The sequence below is a fragment of the Diceros bicornis genome, chromosome 8 (assembly GCF_020826845.1).
Source record: "Diceros bicornis minor isolate mBicDic1 chromosome 8, mDicBic1.mat.cur, whole genome shotgun sequence".
Lineage (NCBI taxonomy): Eukaryota > Metazoa > Chordata > Mammalia > Perissodactyla > Rhinocerotidae > Diceros > Diceros bicornis.
In genome coordinates, this window is record NC_080747.1 from 59975148 (window position 1) to 59988184 (window position 13037).

The 13037-nt window shown below is 35.5% G+C and overlaps 1 protein-coding gene across 3 annotated transcripts in view; it reads left to right on the forward strand.

Moving 5' to 3' along the window:
* The window catches only part of MTHFD2L (methylenetetrahydrofolate dehydrogenase (NADP+ dependent) 2 like), a 143833-nt gene that overhangs the window by 34687 nt on the left and 96109 nt on the right, over window positions 1–13037 (forward strand). The window lies entirely within an intron of this gene.

A 13037-nucleotide genomic window follows, 5' to 3' on the forward strand; every position in this document is an offset into this window, starting at 1 on the left:
ATGGATTGGAAGAATAAACATAGTTAAAATGTCCATACTACCTAAAGCAATCTACAGATTCAGTGCAATACCAATCAGAATCCCAATGACATTCTTCACAGAAATGGAACAAAGAATCCTAAAATTCATATGGGGCAACAAAAGACCCCAAATAACTAAAGCAATCCTGAGAACAAAGAACAAAGCTGGAGGCATCACAATCCCTGACTTCAAAATATTCTGCAAAGCAGTAGTAATCAAAACAGCATGGTATTGGCACAAAAGCAGACACAGAGATCAATAGAACAGAATTGAAAGGCCAGAATTAAAACCACACATCTACAGACAGCTAATTGTCGACAGAGGAGCTAAGAACATACAATGGAGAAAGGAAAGTCTCTTCAATAAATGGTGTTGGGAAAACTGGACAGCCACGTGCAAAAGAATGAAAGTAGACCATTATCTTGCACCGTACAAAAAAATTAACTCAAAATGGATTAAAGACTCAAAGGTAAGACATGAAACCATAAAACTCCTAGAAGAAAATATAGGCAGTACAATCTTTGACATCAGTCCTAGACGGATCTTTTTGAATACCATGTCTACTTGGGCAAGGGAAACAAAAGAAAAAATGAACAAATGGGACTTCATCAGACTAAAGAGCTTCTGCAAAGCAAAGGAAACCATGAACAAAATGAAAAGACAGCCCACCAACTGGGAGAAAATATTTGCAAATCATGTATTTGACCAGGGGTTAATCTCCAAAATACATAAAGAACTCATACAACTCAACAACAAAAAAACAAAAATCTGGTAAAAAAAAGGGCAGAGGATATGAACAGACATTTTTCCAAAGAAAACATGTAAATGGCCAACAGGCACATGAAAAGATGTTCAACATCACTAATCATCAGGGAAATGCAAACCAAAACTACAATGAGATATCACCTTACACTTGTTATAATGGCTATAATTATCAAGACATAAAACAACAAATGTTGGAGAGGATGAGGAGAAAAGAGAACTCTCATACACTGGTGGGAGTGCAAACTGGTGCAGCCACTATGGAAAACAGTATGGAGATTTCTCAAAAAATTAAAAATAGAAATACCGTACGACCCAGCTATCCCACTACTGGGTATTAATCAACAATTCAAAGAGACTTATGCACCCCTATGTTCACTGAAGCATTGTTCACAATAGCCAAGATGTGGAAGCAACCCAAGTGCCCATTGACTGATGAATGGATAAAGAAGATGTGGTATATGTATGCAATGGAATACTACTCAGCCATAAAAAAAAAGACAAAATCATCACATTTGCAACAACATGGGTGGAACTTGAGGGTATTATGTTAAGTGAGATAAGCCAGACAGAGAAAGACAAACACCGTATGATTTTACTCATATATGGAAGATAAACAAATACATGGACAAAGAGAACAGTTTAGTGGTTACCAGATGGGAAAGGTTTGGGGAGTGGGCATAAGGGGTAAAGGGGCACATATATATGATGAATGACAAATAATAGTGTACAACTGAAATTTCACAATGTTATAAACTATTATGACCTAAATAAAACAAAATAAAAAATATGAAATCTTGAGACATAAATTTGACAAAAGCTGTGAAAAACCTGTTAGTGCAGAAGAATAAATTAGTGCAGAAAGGATGTGCTTTTCAACAAATGATGCTGGAACTATTGGGTTGCAAATGGATATGAAATAAGAACTTGATAAGTTAAACTTCATCAAAATGTAGGACTTCTGCTCTTCAAAAGATACTGTTAAAAGAATGAAAATATAAGATATAGCCTAGTAGAAAATATTTATATATCTGGTAACATATGTATGTACAAAATATGTAATGAACTCTGAAAAATAAATATCAAGAAAGTAAAAACAACCCAATTAAACAAAGCCCAACTCCTAGCCAGAATAACATAAATCCTTTGGTCTTTACAACAAGAAAAAGCTGAACAAACCAAAAAATCAATACTTTTTTCTTGACTCATCAGAGAACTGTGGTTGCAGGGCAAACCACCATCCCAAAATCTGAAGAAACAGGCAAATCCAAAGAGTCACAACCAAGATCTACTTACCTGGAACAGAGGCTACTGGAGCCATAAACTGATAGGAACATTTAAATGGTAATTTTGATGAATTTCTGGAGGCAGAGTGTGTACTAGCATAAGAGTGAGAAACTCCTGCGGCTGTAGTCTTGAGTGTGACTTTCAAGAAAAAATCACAAGGCATGCCGAAAGGCAGAGAAAAGCAGTCTAAAGAGACAAAACAAGCGTCAGAACCAGATTCACGTATGACACAGATTTTGAAGTTATCAGACAGGGAATTTAAAATAACTATGATTAATATGTTAAGGACTCTAATGGAAAAAGTAGACAACATGCAAGAACAGATGGATAATGAAAGCAGAGAGATGGAAACTCTAAGAGAGAATCAAAAAGAAACACTTGAATTCAAAAGCATTTATGTTAGAACATACATGAAGAATGCTTTGATGTGCTCAGTTGTAGACTGGACATGGCCAAGGGAAGAATCAGTAAGCTTCAGAATATGCCTGTAGAAACTTCTCAAATTGAAATGCAAAGAGAAAAAAGAAGAAAGAAAAACCCAGAACAGAATATCCAAGATCTGTAGGATATTTTCAAAAGGTATAACGTACACATAATTGAAATACCAGGAGAAGAAAGAACACGGCAGAAGAAATATTTGAAGTAATAATGGCTGAAACTTTTGAAAATTAATGACAGACACCAAACCATAGAGAACACCAAAAAGGCTAAATATTAAAAATGGTCAAAAGATTTGAACAGACACTTCACCAAAGAAGAAATACAAATAGTAAATAAACACATGGATAGATACTCAACATCAGTAGTCATTAGGGAAATTCAAATGGAAACTGTAGTAAGATACTACTATACAACTATTAGAATGGCTGAAAGTAGAAAGACAATTGACCATACCATGTATTGGTGAGGATGTGTTGCTGGTGGGAATGCAAAATGGTACACTTTGAAAAATAGTTTGGCAGTGTCTTGAAAAGTTACATGCATGGGGCTGTCCCATGGCCTCGTGGTTAAGTTCACCGCGCTCTGCTTCGACGGCCTGGGTTCAGTTCCCAGGTGCAGACCTACACCACTAGTCAGCAGCCATGCTGTGGTGGCAACCCATATACAAAATAGGGGAAGACTGGCACAGATGTTAGCTTAGGGTGAATCTTCCTCAAGCAAAAATAAAAATGAAAAAAGTTACATGTGTATATATCTAACATATGGTCCAGCCATTCCATGTCTACATATTTACCTAAAAGAAAAGGAAACATATGTCAATCTAAAGACTTGTATAGTGCACGTTCATAGATGCTTTATTTGTAATAACCAAAAGTTGGAAACAACTCAACTGTCCATCAACAGGTGAATTGATATAAACTGTGGTATATCCATACAATGGACTATTACTCAGCAATAAAAAGGAATGAAATATTGATGCACACTACAGCATGGATGAATATCAAAATAATTATGCTGAGTGAAATTACCCAGGCTAATAAGAGTACATAATCTGTGATTCTTTTTATATAAAATTCTATGTAATACAATCTAATATGTAGTGACAGAAAGCAGATCAGTAGTTATTAGTCTGGTGGGGCTGCCATAACAAAATACCATAGATTGAGTGGCTTAAACAACAGAAATTTATTTTCTCACAGTTCTGGAGGCTGAAAGTCTGAGATCAGGATGCTAGCATGGTCAGGTTTTGGTGAGAGCGGTCTTCCTGGCTTTCAGATGGCCCTTCTTTCTGTATCCTCACATGGCGGAGAGAAAGAGCAAGCTCTCTGGTGTCTCTTCTTATACAGACACTAATCCCATCATGAGGGCCCCATCCTGATGGCTTCGTCTATACGTAATTACTTCCCAAAGCCGCCATCTCCAAATACCATTACATTAGGGATTGGGGCTTCAACATATGAATTTGCGAGGGACACAATTCATTCCATAGCAAGTGGTTACAGGTGGTTGGAAGAGAGGGGACAGGAGTGGGAGGGAGGAAGGGACGAGGAAAAGGGGCATGAGGTAATTTTTCAGGATGGTATATGTGTTCATTAGCTTGATCGTAATGATGGTTTCACAGGTATATACATATGTCAAAGCTTATCAAATTGTACACTTTAAATATGTGCATTTCTGTCATATTCAAATATTCTTAAATAAAGCTGTTTTTGTTTTTTTTTAAAGACCAAATCTGTTAGGAATACAAATAAATGCAATAAAACTATATGGAAAGGAAGTCAAGGGAATGATGAGCACAGGATGCAGGATGAAGTTGATGTCAGGTTGGAGCAGAAAAGGGGATGGGTTAATGAGTAGATTATATGGTTAAATATAGATTACTGTCAAGACCATAGGGTGGTGGATTTGCATATTCCTAGCTTATTATGAAAAGTAATTAATTAATTATTTAAAATCGGATTGTACTTGGACCAATGTTGAGATTATGTCACAAGCCATGAATTATGATTCAACCAATTTATGCATTTGAGGTTTATTCAAAGAAAAAAGGCCAGATTTCCAACAGAATATTTTGTTCAAATCCTTTATGACATGATTTGAGTGTGCACATGGAAACAAATCCATCCCCACAATGTAATTTATCCACTTTTTTAAAAAAATTTCTCATAGATAACATTTTTATCAAAAAATTTATATGCAAGAGGAACAAAATGGAAGATTCTCCTGTGTGTGGATTATGTTAACCACATGATGGGAGCATTGAGCAAGCAGTGATTTTTTTTTTTTTTTAAGAAGGTTAATGGTTTATTCTGGAAGCTGGGTAAATCACTTTGATATGATTTACATATTAATGGGATTGGTTGGTCCGTGTAGCCACATATGCCTCTCTCTATTCATTCACAGGTGGAAACCATCCCAAGAGTTTTTTAGTTCCTCAGATCTACAGAATTACATCTTTTTGAGCGATTACTATCATAAACAGGCTATATCATGTAACTTGAGATGATTTACTTCCCAAAATTTCTTCAAAATCCAAAATTTCTTGGAATAACAGTAGTTACTTCTTTTCTTTTTCATCCTTGTCTTTTTCCTTTATCATGATATCCTCATTCTATTTTTGAGTACATTCAGCTTTGATAAAGAATTTACCCTTTGTTTTAAAAGGCCCTTTGAAACATCTGTATATTTCTTTGTAGCAAGTCTGAAAGATCTATTTATATGACTGCTCTCTGACCCTCTCCATTCATTTACCAGTTCAAAAAAATAGACCTAGAATTCAATTTATATATAGCTGTGTGCCAGGCACTACAGGAAAGAGGTAGTTAGGAAACAATTTGAAACTGACTGTCCTTGAGAAGTTTGCAAGCAAAACCCCCAAAACACAGCCTCTCTTCTTTTCCCTTGTGTGTAGAAGAAGCTCATTAGAGTAGACATGCTCACTTATCTGAGTGTTTTCCTCTATAAAATATACACTGCTTCGAGTGCAGTGCTATCTATTTGACAGAAGTCACTGTGTATAGTGCCTAGGAAACCAAGGGCTTAATAACCCAGGCTGTCTTCAACACTGCTTCTGAAGAGTAAGGTGACTTTTGGAACTCCATGTACTTTTCAGAGCACCCAAGAAAATCATTAAGGGCAAATTTTGCATGATGTGTAGGTTCCCACTCCATTAATTATTTTTTATAGCCTGTGAAGTAAGCCTGCCTGGGAACATCCTGTGCAGTTTCTGTGGCTATAGGAGAAAGAGGCTAAGGAAGGGTGGAGGGCCAGATCCACCCCTCTCTGGCCCAGAGAACACCTCCCACTCCACCTCCAAGCTCTCCTGTATTCTCAGATCTGGGGGTGGAGTAGCACAGTGAGATTAAAGTCACTTCCCATTCCTATTTTGTCCCTGTACTCCTGGATGATGTAACAGCTCTTAAATGATATTGGGCAAGTGGTAAGCATCTGGTAAGTATTTTCTGTCTCGAAACCTTGATGTAGAACCTAGAGGGTGTAACTTAAACTTATTTATTGGCTTGAGAACAGTAAACACAGCTTCCAAAAATCTCTCTCTCATTTACTCCTAGAAAATACTTAACTCATAAGATGCTATAGCTAAATAATTTGATTAGGCAGACATTTATTCCATTAGAATAAGTAAGTTCCTGTTTGGTTCACTTATGTATCCTAAACCCTTAGAACAGTACTGGGTACATGGTAGATATTCAGTAAATATTTTTTGAGTGAATAAATGAATGAATTTTTAAGGGCCTTATATTCATGTTCAGAGTGTGGACTTGAACCTATTAGCGTAAAGCTTTGCCTGAAATTTCTGATTTTTAGTCCTGAAAGGAAGGAATAAATGAAAGATAAACAAACGTGAATCTTTTATATTAAATTTGCATCAGGGAACTTAAAAGTGCCAGATATCTAATAATGCAGATGCAAAGATATTGAAAAATCAGGATTTTAATGAAAGCCACCTTTGGTTTTTCATTATATTTTTAGAAGATGGACATCAGAGGTTATAGAAGGATGAGACATCTTTTCCTTATGGTAATATGTTCTAACTGTTCTCAGTTGTCCACTAATTTTGTCTCAGTTTCTTCATCTGTAAATCTGGGGTAATAGTAGTCATTTATTCACTAAATTTCCAGGCACAGTTCTTTGTGCTAGGAATACATCAGTGAAAAAAGCAGACAAAAATTTCTGTCATTGTGGTAGTAGGAGAGACAGACAGTAAAAAATAAGCACAATGAATAAGCAATTATCTTTGTTAGATTGATATGCTATGGGAAAAAGAAGTAGAGCATGGTAAAGAGGATCACGATGTTGGAGGACAGGTTTTGTTTTTGTTTTCCCCTCAATGTTTTATCATGAAAAATCTCAAACATACAGAAAAGTTAGCAGAATGGCACAGTGAACACCCGTATGCTCCCAACTTAGATTCTATCATTGTTAACATGTTGTTATATTTGCTTTGTCACATCTGTCCATTTATTCATCCATTAATGCACCTTATTTTTAAACCATTTAAAAAAGAACACAATGTACCTCTAAAACTTCAGTGGGCGTATCATTAATTACAGTTCAATATGTATGTTTTCATGTGAAACTTAGATGCATTGAAATGCACACATCTTAAGTTACTAAAGTTTTGAAAAATGCAAACTCCCATGTAACTTAAAATCTTATCAAAATATAGAATGTTTTTATCAACTGAGAGAGTTTCCTCATGTCCCTTCCCAGTCAATCTCTGTTCCTATGTTTCATTCTCACTCTCAAATAACTACTATTCTGATTTTTTTCACATGCATCTTGCCCATTTGAATACCTTCCTTTGTAAAGTGCCCGTTTGAGTATTAAGCTCATTTTAAGTAACTGAATATTTTATCTTTTAATGATTGAGCTTTGAGAGTTCTTTATATATCCAGATACAAGTTTTTGTCAGATATGCATTTTATAAATATTTTATCCCAGTCTTTGGCTTGCCTATCCATTTTTTTAATGATGTCTTTTCAGGAGCATAAGATTTTAATTTTTCTGAAGTCTAATTGATCAATTTTTTCTATTACACTTTATGCTTTCTCTGTTCTTTCTAAGAAAACTTTGCCTGTACCCAGCACGCAAATTAAAGTTTTCACTCAGAAACTATTTAGTTTTAGCTTTTATATTTGGGTTTATAATCCATTTCCAATTAATTTTTCTGTATGAAGCACGAATTGTGGTTCAGTTTTGTTTTGTTTTGTTTTTTTCTATATGGCTATCAAGTTGTTCAAGTATTATTTGTTGAAAAGACTTTCCTTTTCCCATGAATTGCTTTTGGCACCTTTGTAAAAAATCAAATGACTATATAAATGTGAGTCTAAAGCTGCGCTCTCTGTTCTGTTCCATTGATCTATTTGTCTCTATACCAGTACCACACTGTCTTGATGACTGTAGCTTTCTAGCAAATCTTGAAGTCAGGTATTGTAAGTCCTCTAACTTTGTTCATTTTCGAGATTGCTTTGGAGATTCTACGTCCTTTGCATAGCCATATAAATTTTAGAATCAGTTTGTCAGCTTCTACCAGAAAACCTCAGCATTATGATTGATACTACATTGAATCTATAGGTCAATTTGGAAGAGTTGACATCTTAACATTATTGAGTCTTCCAATCCATGAATATGGCACATCTTCTATTTATTTAGGTCATCTGTCAGCAATGATTTGTAGTTTTCATTACAGAAGTCATCCTCAGAATTTTAAAACTTACTCTTAAGCATTTTATGGCCTGTAAGCTATTGTAAATAGATTTTTAAAATTTCGTTTTCTAGTAGTTGCTGCTTGTATACAGAAATACAATTTATTTTTTGTGTATTGACTGTACTCTGTGATCTTGCTAAATTCACTTTATTAGTACTTTTGTTTTGTTGTTTTGTAAACTCTTTAGGATATTCTGCATAAATAAAACACTATGCCATCTGTAACTAGAGAGTTTTACTTCTTCCTTTCTGATCTTTAGGCCTCTTTTTTCTTTTGCTTATCTTATTCAACCAGCTAGGATCTCCAATAAAACATTGAATAGAAATGGTGGGTGTGGACATCCTTGTCTTCTTCTGATGTTGGGGGAAAATGTTCAGTATTTCATTATTAACTATAATGTTAGCTGTAATTTTTTATGTAAATGCCTATCATATTGAGGACTTCCAGCTTTGCTTTGCCCTTGGTCAACCACAATTGCAATCTATTTAGTTCTCTAAGCCTTAGTTGGGCTTCTTGGAGTTTGCCTCCTGTGTGTGTTGTTCAGGGGTCCGTCACAGATTTAGGTAGAATTTATAGACGCAATTTGAGTCTCCCCCTGTGGCTTTCTCTTTTTCTGGATATATCCCTTCACTTTCCAACTGCCGTAGTAGCCCCAAACTTTGTCTTTTGATTCCTAAAGCAAGTAAGACTGCAGATTTCTATCCAAGTTCTAGCTGTTCCATGTCTAGAAAAGCTTCCAAAATGGCAACTCTTTCAGTGACATTCCTTTCTTTCAGACGTCCGCTCTTCTCCGAATCTGTCTGCTTCCAGTGACTCTCCGGTGTTTTCAGATAGTTGTCTTTTAATATAATTTTCCCAATGATTATAATTGTTTTCTGTGAGAAGTTTGGTCCAATATAAACAACTTCAACATTATCAGACATGGAACCTACATTTTTAAATAATGTGGTCAGAATAGTCCTTACAGAGCATATGGAATTTAAGCGAAGATTTGAAAGAACAGAAGGATTTAGCCAAAGTGACAATTTTTTTGGAAAAGCTTCCAGGCAGACAGAAGAGCTATAGCCAAGGTAGGAAATGCCTGATATGTTGGAACAGCAAAAAGAGCAGAGTTTTGAAGAGAACAGTGGTGTGATCAGACATGCATTTCAACAATACAACCCCTACTATTTTGTGAATAGATTATATAGATGCCAGTGTAGAAGTAGAGAATTAATTAGGAGGCTGTTGCAAGAGTTGATAGAAGAGAGAATGGCCACTCATACCAGAGTAGTGTCAATGGACATGATGAGACTAGTGAAGTGCTAGATCTGTTATGAAGGAAGAGCCAACAAATTTTCCAATTGACTGGATGTTGCGTGTGAAACAAAGTAAGGTGTTCAGAATGACTCCAGGGTTTTTTTGGCAAGTAGCTCAGAAGGATGGAATTGCCATTAACTGAGATGGAGAAGGCTCTGGGTGAATCAGTTTAATAAGACAACTGGGTCTGTGCCCTAAAAAGCTCATACTCATAAGTGAGAGAGATAATTAAATAACTAACGTGATCAACTAACTGAACTAATATATTAAGTACTTTTTATAGCAGTTCTATAGGAGAACAGAGGAGAAAAATGTATCATTTCAATTTGTGATGAGGGAACAGGTGGCAATGGATCAATGTATTGAAGAATAAATAAGATGTGAAAGAACAGAAAGGAAGGAATTAGTAATGGAAAAATAATTATGAGCAATAGCACAGAAATGCAAAAATTAATGCTAAGGGCTTGGGAATGGGACACAGTTTGGTGCGAGAGTTAAGGATGTGTGATGACAACGATTGGAAAAGGGGCTGGAGCACTTGGAGAGAGGAAACTATAGGAAAAAGATGTAATAGAGCTAAAGAATGTGTTATTTACTAGGCTAATGAACTTGCACTTATCCAACAGGCATTGAGGAAGTGGAAAGAGGTACTTTTAAACAGTAATGTAAAAATCCTTGGGTGGAAAATAAACCAGTAATTTGTTTGTTCCTTTTTTTTCTGTTCCTTGTCCAAAGGCAGTTAAACATATTATAGATAAATTGCAAAAATATATATTCAGTGTTGTAGTTCTACAGTGTGGTCCCTTCAGGCATTCCCTGAGCTGTTCTATTGCAGAGTTATGAATTTAATTTGATGACTTTTTTTTTTCTGGCATGATTTAATGACTTCTCATGATCTTAAATACAGGAGAAAAACAAACACAAAGTGAATAATGCCAGTTTTCCCAGTCATTTGGGTAGGATATTAAGTGGTTAGTTGTTTGCCAACATATTCTATGAATCAAAAATGTTTTATAGCCATTATGAAAAAATTGATGCTATTGAGTCTTATGATTGTTTCTTCTCTTCAAGTCATGGGCCCCAGGGGTAAGACATCAGGGGACTTTCAGTAGCAGTCAGTCAAAAGTATAAAATGAATTTATTCCTCTTACTCATATATAACAAAAGGTAGTATTGGTTGTAAAATGTTTGTTGCTTTTTTTGCATGTGTTTAGATATGGATTAGATATAGTTAATCTAGGAATAGTGTATTTGGAGGCCTAGAAGAAACAGTATATTCCTTGGGATAGTTTAGGATTATCCAATGTCTTTATTAAAAGAGATGGGGGACCCTATCTGATTTTAATTTTTGAGTGGTATTTAAGATGATTAATATTTATGACTTCTATGTAATACAGAAGGAAAAACTGGTTTTTAGGGCAAAAAGATGTGGATTTGAATTCCACATCCTCCTCTCAGTAGTGGTTTGAGATAGGCTCAGTCTCACACTCTTTGAATTTCATCTTTAAAATGAAGATTATGGGGCTGGCCCGGTGGTGTAGTGGTTAAGTTCAAGCATTCTGCTTCAGCAGCCCAGGATTCGCTGGTTTGGATCCTGGGCACGGACCTACACACCGCTCATCAAGCCATGTTGTGGCAGCGTCCCGCATACAAAATAGAGGAAGATTGGCACAGATGTTAGCTCAGGGACAATCTTCCTCAAGCAGAAAAAGAGGAAGATTGGCAATGGATATTAGCTCAGGGCGAATCTTCCTCACCAAAAAAAAAAAAGAAGATTATAATATCTTTTCTACCTTAGTCTCCAGTAACTGTGAAGATCAACAGGGAAGCTGTATGATGGTTATAGAATGTTGTAAAGCACTAAATGTAGGACATACTAATTCATATTATTGCCATACACTGTACATTATATAATAAAAGGTACATCTCTCCTGGCAAAGGGTGCACGTGAGATTTAATCCCACTGCTGAGATAACATAGAGTTACATAAAAATGGTGTATGAATTGGTTTCCTAGATTTTTATGATCTTACTATTTTTAATCTGCTCATATAGGCTCTTTTAGGCTAAATAACCAGTACATGAATAATCAGTTTTCATGTGTTCTCTATATCACACCTTTTGTATGTCCACATTCTGTCTTTTAAACAACTATTGCTTAATTAGCTTGAGACAGAATTGTTTTGAAATAGTGACCTGAGTTATGAATTGAGTTGCAGTTTAAGAAGTACATAAGGGGACAGGGCTGTAATTGCCAGTCTCTTGTGCTTGCCTCCAAATTTTTAGATGCTTACATTTCTTCCTGAGTATTTCAGCTGTTGTGTGAGATCAATTATTATTTGTTACAACTTAATGTTATTTTCAGTGAAAGAAACAGCACAGACCAGTAGATGATGAAATTCAGTGTAGCCCAGGCTTATTGGTAAGAGGATAGCTGTCAAAATCTACAAAAGAGGTCTTGTTGAGTTCTTTCAATCAGTGTCCAGCCCATACATATATTAGCCAGTTTTGAACTTAGAAATGAACTAATTTGAGCCCTAGCTCAATAATGGAGATTTAAAATACAGTTGTTTTTCTTTTCATTTACAAAGCTTTTCATTTTGTTGTAAAAAATATCCATGGGAGCCAGCCCTGATGGCCTAGTGCTTAAAGTTTTGGCACACTCCTCTTCAGCGGTCTGGGTTCTGTTCCTGGGTGCAGAACCACACCACTTGTCTGTCAGTAGCCATACTGTGGTGGCAGCTCATGTAGAACAACCAGAAGGAGTTACAACTAGAACATACAACTATGTACTGAGGCATTGGGGAGGAAAAAAAAAAAAAGAGCAAGATTGGCAACAGATGTTAGCTCAGGGTGAATCTTTCCCAGCAAAAAAAAAGGAAAAAAAAAAACTTAAAATGTGTGGGGTTGGTTTAAAAAAAAAAAAGTCCATGGCATGAAGCTTTTGCGTGAGTGGATAGGTGTCTTAAAAAGGAATCATCATCATCATCACCATCACCATCATCATCATCCAGATTTAAAAAGGAACCACTATTTTTGTCCTCAAATAGTAAACTAAACATAAAATTTTAAAAATGTTTTACTAGAACCCATATAATCATCTTCTAACTTCAGAGAAAACAGATAAAGGCTTACTCGGCTAGAACATTATAGAATGAATACAATTATTGAAAGTGAAAAACTATTGATTGGAGAGATATTCCAAAGACCCAATTTCTGTTTGAGTATGATTCAAATTGCTGCTTTTATATATGTAAAGGACTTTGGTAATCTAATGATGGCAAATTGGATCTATTTAAAGTAAGATGGCGGTAGTGTCACTTTTAGACTACAAAAGATCTAAGACAAGGCTTGGCTTTTTGAAAACAATTTGAACTTGGACTTTGAAAATGTTTTAAAAGATTATGTCTAAATGACATCCATTGTGTAATGGACAAGAAACTTTTATGTAGCAAATATACTTTTATTTTAATATTTTTGGCACATGAGTTAATTGTTGG